The sequence below is a fragment of the Megalops cyprinoides genome, chromosome 5 (genome assembly GCF_013368585.1).
Source record: "Megalops cyprinoides isolate fMegCyp1 chromosome 5, fMegCyp1.pri, whole genome shotgun sequence".
NCBI lineage: Eukaryota > Metazoa > Chordata > Actinopteri > Elopiformes > Megalopidae > Megalops > Megalops cyprinoides.
Window position 1 is genome coordinate 10,920,283 of NC_050587.1, and position 11,002 is coordinate 10,931,284.

General features: G+C 41.4%; 1 protein-coding gene across 1 annotated transcript in view; it reads right to left on the minus strand.

The window, feature by feature from the left end:
• atp8b1 (ATPase phospholipid transporting 8B1) overlaps positions 1–9,305 on the minus strand; it is a 34,941-nt gene extending 25,636 nt beyond the window's left edge. The window contains exon 1 of the mRNA XM_036529885.1: positions 9,168–9,305. The gene's annotated coding sequence lies outside the window, so the exon portion shown is untranslated. The remainder of the gene's footprint in view (positions 1–9,167) is intronic.
• Between the last annotated feature and the right edge of the window lie 1,697 nt (positions 9,306–11,002).

Below are 11,002 nucleotides of genomic sequence, written 5' to 3' on the forward strand. Positions count from 1 at the left end.
TGCCTAAGGATGGAAGGGGCGCTGACCAAGCCCAGCAAACACACTGCCAGCATGATCTCCAGACTACCTACTAGTCCTCTACTGGAGTGACTCTTACGTGGAAAATCCCAGCATGAATCAGCCCTAGACTGATTAATAATGCTATGAAACATAGCAGGTCTTATTATTATTTTTGCTAGTATAACTTATTAACATGTGTCATTCTCATTCTAATCATCATCATCACCAGTGTTCTATTTATTAAAATATAAAAATGTTTATTAAAAATATTAACTTTGGGCAACTTGGATCACTTCTTGAATATGATGTATACCTGTGGGCAGATACATAGTGATCCAGGTGAGATTACGTACCTGGCTCAAAGGTACAATGGTAGATCCCCAAGTTGGACTCAAACCTGCCAGTTATGAGCCCAACTCCTTGGCTACTGTTTTAGTGACAAAACCAATTTGAGTCATAAACATAATTATCATTAACCACACTATGCAAAGCAAGAGTGAGCCCTGTGAACAGCTACAGTAAGATGCAAAATCATAACTCAGTTGTAGACTCCCATAATGGTGGAACATGCACCTACATGGAAAAAGGCCTGAAAGTGAGCTCACCAGATAAAAACAGACTTGCTGTGTGAAGTGAAACACACAAGCTGATTTATCTGACACCTATGTTATCAGTTAGCCCGCAGGCACCCATTGGGATCCTTAAAAAGACAAGTAAGAAAAGCTGTTAGGACAGTTAAGACAATGTTACTGAGTAATTTAAATGTCATAAGCATACAGGCCCCTTGTCTATTATGTTAGATAGTGATAAATTTGACTCTTTTTTGTCTGTTCCCTTCACAAATCAGACAATTCAAATCTTGTCCTTGCCCTTGACAGATCAGGAAGAGAATTTGTTTTTGTCCACCTTATGGAAAGTGCCCTTAGTAAAATCCCATGAATTGGATTTTCTTTACCAAATCAAGCACAACCTGGAGGAGACGCCTTTCAACCGAGAAGGTCACCCATGTCCGTTCCCGCAGATGAAGCACGCAGATTGCTATAGCATGGTAGCTGCTGAGTTGAGCTGGCTGTTGCCAAAACGAGGTAAACTCAGACATCTGCTCTGAAGATCACAGTGTTTACATGCAGAGTAATTGCATTCACCATCAACGTGCTGTTCTGTGCCACCTCAAGTCAACAAATATCATACTGATTGAACCAACCATGCTTCCCTCCCCAATTCTCAGAGTGTAGCTGTTTAGGGAACACTGTTAAACAAGCTAGATTGCAGCCCTCTTGGCCTGGACAGCAGCAATGCTTAGTTGTGGGGTGCAAATTAGGGGGAGCTCTAAGGACTCACTTTGCCAAAAAGCAAAACACCTGTGTCTTTTGTCTTTTTGGGTGGTGGTCGCCCAAGTGTAGCCACAGAGGTCATTGTGAAGCAGCCCGCATATCAGATTAGAATGACTTAACAATGGGACCAAAACCTAAGACTGCACAGAGGCAAGGGGGTAGACCTAAGATACAAGAGCCTCCGCCCTCTGCATACATGCACCAATCAGGCAGTATAGTGATAGTGGGCAGTAAATATATTTTTTTCATTTGTTTTGACTGGATACAAATTCACAGAGAGGGGTGAGTAAAAAGAGATGGCAGTATCAGGACAGAGAACTACTGGGAATGGGTTCCATGGTGATTTCTTCTGAATATCAAGTGTTCGATCCTGTTTCAAACCAATCAGCTGGCAGTGTGGCTGGGAAGGTGGCGAGCACTGGGCCTCAAACTGAACTCAAACTCCTTCAGTGGAGACAAAAAAGCCATGCTCTTTATTCAGTTATACAAATAGACCTTAACACTAATGAATACCTAATCACTCCATTCAGTGACCAGAGCACCACTTGTCCCAGCCAGTCACAACTGATGTTCCCTACATTTATATTACATACATCATATGATTATGTTAATAGTATCATGTGTATGAAGCTCTGGTATTTTTTCTGCGGCAAGACTGGTAGCGTTGTCTCACACACTGTCGTACCATATTTGGCAAACATCAGCAGACATGGCAGACAACATTTCTAACTTTTCCCTGATGTCACTGTACACAGATTCCAATCTACAAGTGACCTGCTTTTGGAGGGTAACTCGGCCTTTCACGTCAGCAGACCTTACAGCTGCCTTCGAGGCAGTGCTTCCAGGGCACAGCCCGGAACATGCGAGCTGCGGTGCCCCAGGGCATGGTCTACCCTCAGACCCCGGGGGCTGGTAGTCTGTTCGCATTCTTCGCATTGTTCCCCCAGTAATGACTGGTTAGCATGAATACTATAAAACACATGCAACACTTAGAACTAAAGCAGGACAAATGAGTTTGAGATTAATACTCTATATGGCACATGGAGTTACCACTCCTGGCATTTGTTGGTATCCCAAGACAAGCTTCATATTTATTACCATTCACTGTAATCATACTGGTAAGTGCAAAGTCCTAAAGGAGTTCAATGGCCCCTTCCTTTGCGAATCACACATGGGTTCCAAGTCAAAAAGCTTAAGGCCTGAGGGCTTGAAATACCTCAATCAATCAATCAATCAATTTGCTATAGTGCATTTTCACAAACAAGAATCACAATGCTCTATACATGTAGCACAGTGCATTTTCCAGAGGGATAAAAAAAACAGAACACCCTGGCCATTAGGGGAAAAACTGGAAAATTATTCCCAGACCCCAGGAAAAAGAGCAAAGAACAAAATTTGATCATTGAGGACAAGCCTTTATGTTCTCCATGCCTGCATATGCAAGGGTTTCTGATCCAGGATGAATAAAGTAAACAGCGTGGGCACTCCCCTTTGGAACAGATGATGTGACGTCTTGCATCACACAGTGTCACAAATCGCAGAACGGACTCCTGACAAATCTACAGATAAATATATCCCGTGTGTTTAGGCAGCTGTAGCAGGGGTGTGGAGACAGATTCAAAACCGAACACACTCCGAGAAGAGTTCAGAGGGAGCGGAGCCGGGAGAACAGGATCTGCGAACAGGAAGTGGTGGCAGCGATCCATTAACAGCTCTGTCAGTGTCTCTCCCATGAGGAAGAAACGAAGCCATGCCACGGGTTATAGAGTGACATCGCTCCGTCAGCAGCGGCTGCAAACTGGACATGGTCACGGCGCCACTCAACGTGGCTCTGGAACCTGACACCCCCGGGGCCCGCAGAACCGAGGGGGGTCAGCGATCGCTGGCTCCTGCTCCGCTCTTCAGCCATTGCGGCCAAAGTGCCTAATGGAATGTTATCCCCCATTAATTAAAGATGTAGAGTCAAAGACGAAACTGGACACGGAGCAGGGTGTGGAGGCTGCCATGTCTTCCAGGAGACAGGGTATCTAATTCTACACAGGGAAGCTGAAGAAAAGCAATCAGTGCAATGTCTTTCTTTCCACACACACACACCCACACACCCACACACACACACACACACACACACACACACCATTGGCTGGCTGCTCCTAATTGGATTAGGTTAATTAATGCATTCACTTTCCATCAATGACGATCTGTGGGAAAAGGATGAGAGGTCAGGAATGCTGCTTCACTAAAATATCCCAATGTAACGATGACTAAGAAGAGTTAAACTCCTAACCAGTAATTAATGGTATGATACTTCCGCTAACACATACCTAGTGTGTTAATGGCTTTTCAATTTGACCATAAGTGTGTATACAACTCTAAAACATTCCGTTTACCCGCATAGAATGAGGACTGTTTGTGATGGCTTTAAAGTTTAACTGTAAAACATGCGGTGACATTTGCCAGTATTTCCACAACAGCGAGACAGACCAGCCAGCTACCTCCAGACACAAATAAGAGCTATGACCACCACATACTTCATGGACCAGAGGAGGCACAAACTAATATCCTAAAAATATGGTTCTAAGGGGATGTATTCCCCAAGTGAAAACCCTAACCCTAAATATAATAACACTGTCTATATGCCAAATTAAACTTAGACTTAACTGTTCCTCCATGACCATCATTTTTTACTTTAGTGACTTTTAAGAAATGAAGTGGTTTTCTCTTCTGTTAGTCCTCTAAAAGACATTGATTTTTCCCTACCAGTGTATTCCTGTTTTCATACATTTTGCTGTACCGGCAAGGCAGTAAAAGGGTAAAACATGTAGCATGTATTTTTCCATTCATCATGGCCACTGACACACATGGAAAATGAAAATTTGAAAGATGGGCATGACCTATCATTGATCACAAGTACATGCCCATTTATATATATATATATATATATATATATATATATATATATATATATATATATATATATATATATATATATACATATATATATATATATACATATATATATACATACACACACACATATATTTATGTATTTTTTTCAACAATGAATAAATGTATCCCTTAGTAGCAGCTATGCCTATATGCACGGTCTCTGCTCACCATGTTTATTTGAATACAAATGCAAGGGAAAGGCTTTATATAACAGGCATTAGAATCGTCAAGTATTAACCACTAACCCCGAATGTCTACTACATGATATGATTTAGGACATTTTTCCAAACAATGAAATCACTCTTACTAAGCATAATAATGTATGCGTGGCATTCTATCTGTATGACCTATATCTTGGAGATATGGGAGGGAGGCTGCCATTCCTTCAGATATCCCTCTAAATTCCTTCCAAGCGCTGTGAGTTTTAGAAAAAACTAAACAGTATGTACAATGATGGAAGGAAAAAAATCTTGGGGAAACTGTAGCCATGGGGGCCACAAGATAATTAGCCCCGTGAGAATGACTCAAATAACCAGGCAGCCTAAGATGCCTAAGATAAGTCCTAATGGTGCTGGTGCCCTCAATGGCACTCAACACTATCCAAACATCTTAGGTGCACTAGGCACTAGTTTCACTCAGGTGGTAAGGGGTCATGACTATATGCCTGTCATGTCCCTCACACGCCAGCAAGACGTTTGAGAAGTTGGTTGACAACCGGTTGACATGTCACCACTCGCTGGTAATTGTCCTGGTTGTTTTCTTACCAATTCCACATGCTGAATCTTAGCAAGTAATTATCTTTGGAAGCCTATGTGGTTTGCGGCTCACACAGACAATGCAAGAAAACAAGTGGTCCTGGGCAGTTTGGTTGGGAATGCATTTGCTTTGAAAGCAAGCTGAGCCCCGCAGTCCGTGTTCAAAGCTGGCCATTTCATTTGCCAACAATGACAGCATTCCCCAGCATTAAATTAGTGATAGCTAGCTAATTTTAAAATCTATATAGTCTGTACAGTTTTATGCGAACTCTGGTATTGACCAAGTATCTCCTGTTTGCATTGCTATCAGTCTGCTACTACCTAGCTATATGTTTATGAACATAAGCATGATGGTTGTTTTTATGATCCAAAAAATGTTAACGTTGACTGGATCAAACCAGAAACGTAACCAGTTGCAGCTCAGGTGTTGCTACACCAGGGTGGATCTACCGTGGGTGCACTTGGCATGGATGCCACTCTACACACCGTACTGAAGTTGCAACATGCAAGAAAAACATAGGCAGTTTCGAGGGGGTAAATTAGATCTGGTTCACCCCACCTTTGGCTCCGAAAAGGTTTGTAGCGTCAAGACTCAGAGACACATTTGCTTTCACTCTATACACCTCAGCCAATTACAATCATTATAGTCTATTGTCACACACATCAACACATCAGATCTTTTCTGTTGGTTTGGTACTACTTCCATGATCTATGCAAGGCTTGCTACATTAAAGCTGTGTTTTCAGCATACAGATCTTACTTTCTGTACATTGTTTCTATCTCTGTCTAAACCTGTTCTTCAGACCACAGAGTGGTGGGTCATGTCTACCCAAAAGAATCCATATTCTCACAAAGCACAACACGACAAAGTGCTGTTTAACTGCAAATAATAAATATTGTCACAGCTGATGTAACTGGTTATTACTGCCATTTAACCCATTTGGTAAAATGAAAGAGACTTAATGTAAACAAAAGAAAGAGACATAGTGCAAGTCCAAACTGCTCGTTTATGACTGGTGGGCAAGCTAATCTAGCCTGTGACACAAAGCACTGAAAACATGACATCTGACCACCTCCTTGACAGGTGTCGTTCCACGGGCTCTACACTGTACTGAGTGTGTCACATGCAAGCCTTGAATATGTCCCACTCATGCTTTCAGAAGTGGCCTTCTGTCCCAGTTGTGGCATTTGTATGTAGATGTGTTTTTTCTCTCCTCTTAACACTGTACTTGAGTTCAGTTCCACCCAGATCACACAAAAATGAGATTCAATTCTACAGTTTAAGGGATAGTGTTGACATTACCACATTAGTACATTACTGCAAACATTAAACATTCACTCCATTCTCAAGGTGTTGGTAATATTCATTCAGCTGTACAGTGATACCCTTCCCACACCGGGCCATGTCTCTGTAAAATACATTGTTCTTGTGGGTTCTACACTGGAGGGGTGGATCTTGGGGGCTGGACCTGTGGACTGCATGACTGAGGGGTTCTGGCATTTAAATGTGAAGGATACATTCCAATAGCAATAACAACATGAGAATCAACTTTAAGCCTGTAGCGACATTTTATCGCAAAATCTACAAGACGCAAAAGCTGAGGTCGAAGGGCGACACAGACGCCTATTCAGCACAGTGATCTGTCCCTGTTTAATTGATTTGCTAAAGGCTTCGAATCATGTCTAAAACATCCTGTGGATACATGGAGGATGGAACCATTTACCCGTTGTAGGATGGGCCTATATTGATGATGAAATGGGACGCTGGGGGGTCCATTTGTTGTGTTAGTTCAGCCTGCCCCTGAGACACAGCCTCACTCAGGCACGGGAATCCCAGTGAATTGCCCCGGGAGATGACAGAAAGGCTGGAGTATCTACCAATCTGCATGACAAATACTGGGGTTGGCAAAGGGATCATGTCAGGACCCGTCCTTCAAGCCCAAGACGAAACTCCCACAAAGTTTCGTCACTCTGCATGGCCTAAGATTCCCCACCCACATGCCGCTCAGCTTTTCTCCTACGGAGAGTATCACATTGTTAGTTGTTAGTTGGATGGCAAAGGCAAGGACATCATTATGTGCCTGTTAACATGTGTGTGGGACTCAGTCTTCTCTGCGCAAGGAGAGACAAAAGAGAAATTCTCAGTGGAAGCCAACGTTTTGTCATATCTGTGCAGCTTTCTAACTGGCGTCACAATCCAAAATTAAGTACTATAGCTGCAATATGTATCTGCCCAAACTGACCGGACCTATAATGGATTGTGTCCCCTACATACATGCAAAAATGCATTTTAAATATATAACCTTGCATCTGTTCCAACAAACTCCTGGCAAAAGGGTGTCAACTTATACAGGCAGCATCTGTTCAGTGTATGTATGCAAAACATTTGTCAAATATCATCACGCTAATGCAAACCCAAAATATAAAACTTATAAAACATCCTTTACTACACCCTTGAACCAAATAAAAAACTATTTCTTCACTAATGCTTGAAACAGACTCCTAGACGTTCATCTCAGCCATTGGAGTAAAAGTTCTCTTACATGTAGGGTGACCATATATGTCCTCTTTTTCCCGGACATGTCTTCATTTTGGGACCTAAAACATGCGTCTCTAAACGAGGACATATCGGGGAAAAGGAGGACGTACGGTCACCCTACTTACATGTGTCAAGTTAAAGTGCAAACATATCATTTCATGCAAACAAGCATGTCACTTTCCTCAGCACACAACTCAAGCCATGTCCAAAAATGCAAATGTGTTGTTTACACAGAGGCCATTAGGGAAAACATGAATTACCCATTTTTTGGAAACCAAGAGCAAAAACAACTGACCTGCCACCACTCCACTAAAAGAGAATTAAGTGGCGTATTTTTTTCCCTTTGGGGGGGGGGGGGGGGGGGATCGGGGCGGGGGTTCTGATATCTTAATTGAAAACATGTTAATGGTTATTTTTAGATGTGGTCCATGAGAATGCAATCATTTAGAAATTAAAGTCTGGTACGTCCACATTCTATAATAGTCCGCCTCCCAGTTTCTAATGACATCTCACCTGACTGACACCAAACCCCAAGTGCACTTACATTAAAACCCTCAACGTAAAAACGCGAGACTATCCGCATTGGGGATAATTATCACGTTTGACACTTTCTGTCAGCCAATTCTGTTTCGTCATCCACTACAATATTAATGACAACCGTGTGAAAAGCAGAAATGCAGCTACGTAAATTATTCACGAAAGGAGCAGTAATAATATTTACAAATAAACTGTGTGAATTCAAAGGTGGGAACGATTTAAGAAAAGAGACTAAGAAGACTGTCGTGAATAGTATTATTAAAAAGAAACTGGTGTTGATACTGAAAGAGTACAAATATCTTCTCTTTTAAGTGCAAATATTAGGCATGCATGCAAGAAACACAAGAAGCGCGGATACGTAAAAACCCACCAGAGGCATTTCACCTGAAAGCAGTTTGAAACGTGGAAAATTCAAACTTGTTGAAAGGAAAAAAACGAACCAACATTTCATTGTCACGAAAAAACTGTGTTGTGTGATTTAAAATTGATAGACCATACTCTAAAGATTACATTTGCAGACTATTACACATACCATGTAATATACTGACATCACTCCATGAGAGTAACAGTCTGATTGAAAAAATAGCCTACTTAAATATATTTCTCATCCAAAACAGGTGTGTCCAAAACAAGAGCTGAGGGACTAAAGACTGTTCTCGCATCCCGATAGTAGGCTATCAGAAAGTAGCACATTATATTTCTGAATTTTAAGGATGCTTTTGATGTTTGTTTGATGAAATGTGATCTATGGCATTCATAGCTAACGACACACGTTTCCAAGCGCGATGAGTAGGCTTATAACGAGTAAAAACAATTATGGGCGAGGCGGAGTCAGTTCAAAATTAGTCCACGACAGAAGTCTTGCGAACACATTATCGTATGTAGCGAACATACTTAAAGTTCAAAGAATTTACCAAGATTATCATTAACACGCACTTACACACCTTAGACACGAGAAACTACTTTGTGCCTAGGTGCCAGTACCTCCCTCTGTGATGATAATACGATTACAGATGCATTTTTACAAGTCATCGAAGAGTAAGAGAAAATACTTACAAAATTTCTGCACTTCCAGATTCTCTTCCTTTCCGTTAAATATAGTTTGTTTCCCAGTTTCCAGCTTCTACTCCATGTTAGCTCGTTTCCCTGTCACAAAGAAGTGCTTGGCTTTTTTTGTTCACTCCCTTTACCTGCGTAATGGCTACCTGCACACAGAAACTTGAAGAACTGGTCCGGCGGGTTGGTGTTTGAAGTAGCGCGATCCTTTCCAATCACAGACGACCTAAAGTCAAATGAACGCGAACGCCTAAATCTCCAGCACTGTAAGTGCAAAATGAAATTCCCTTCCGTCGATAAAGGGTTAACACGTGACCGGTCAGGTAAGGCCGAGAGGTGTCATCTAATTCATAATCAAATCGGATGCATTATTTGCATGGTGCACTGAGAAACCGCGAAGACTGCCGGAGACATTTGTCTTGATGTAAGACCATTTCCAGCGCATAAACTACAAATGTAAAACTCCTGTTATATAGGTTTTAATGTAGAAGAAACAAGTTTCACTTATACGTACAGAATACAACTACAAGTGTTGACTGTGAGTCAGTGTGACAATATATTTAAGTATACTTTCCAACTTTAAAATTTGTCTTTGTATTTTAATTGTGCCTGTAATGGAACAATAGAATCTATTACTATTGTCAGAAACAAGTAAATATGTGTCTGTTTTGCTTGGTAATTAGTAGGCTATGCACATTAACAAAGCGTGCTGTAGATTCATATCAACATGACGCCCTCTAGTGGCCATAGTCTGGCAGAATTGATTATTCAGGTTGTTCAAATAAGCAAATGCCAACCGACCACAGGTACAAGACTTCCAAACTCTTATTTTAAAGAGCAGTTCTGTTTCTCCTTTTTCAGTAGTCATCAGGGTAAGTTGTGTTTTTTTTACAACACAGCATGAAGAATGTTTGAAAGTTCTCTAAGAAAAGTTTTTAAGTATCATAAACATGAAGAAATTGAGTCTTTATGGTAAGGAGTGTCAAATGATGAAATCAGGATCAATACAGTTTTACCCACTTTTAGCATACAGCCCAGCTGTCAGCATCTCAATCCAAAGAAGGGTGTGGATGGATTGTATTTTATTGACCAACTCTCTTTTATTGACTAACTCTCTTTGAGTCTAGACCTTGCTACTAACCTTTAAGGGACTTAATTGATCAGCCCCCCGAATACATACAGGACATTATCAAGGCCTACAAACCAGCAAGATTGCGGTGCTCTGCTACCTCAGGTCACCCCTGTGTCCCGAAATACAAGGGCAACATCTCTCGGACCCGCCTCTTCTCAGTACTGGCTCCACACTGGCGGAATGAGCTTCCTGCCGAGATTCGTACAACACACTCCCTGGGCGCCTTCAAGAGAAAACTGAAAACTCATCTTTTCAAGCTGTGTCTCTAGTCTATCTATTTCTATCCATCCTATCTACCCCATTTAAAAAAAAAAAGCACTCTACGCTAGTTTAGCACTTAACTCAGTATCTTACTGACCTCTTGTAGTACTTTTTGATAACTACTCTTAGCATTGTGATGCACTTATTTGGAAGTCGGGTAAGAGCGTCTACCAAATGATGTGATGTAGTATAATGTAATGGGATTTGATCAACTGAATGCTCACAAGTCATTTCTTCCTATCTGGCAAGCAGACATGACTTTTTTACTTATGTCATGTTCTCTCTCATTGCTGTTCTGTGAGGATTCAGATATAATTCCTGTTAGAGTCCCTGTTTTTCATGGGAATGATATGTAATGACAGACCACGCTCCAGGCATTGTGGGTTGTACCTTAAAAAACCTTGTTCTCAATATAGAAATTAGTCTTGCATGTGTTTGCTTT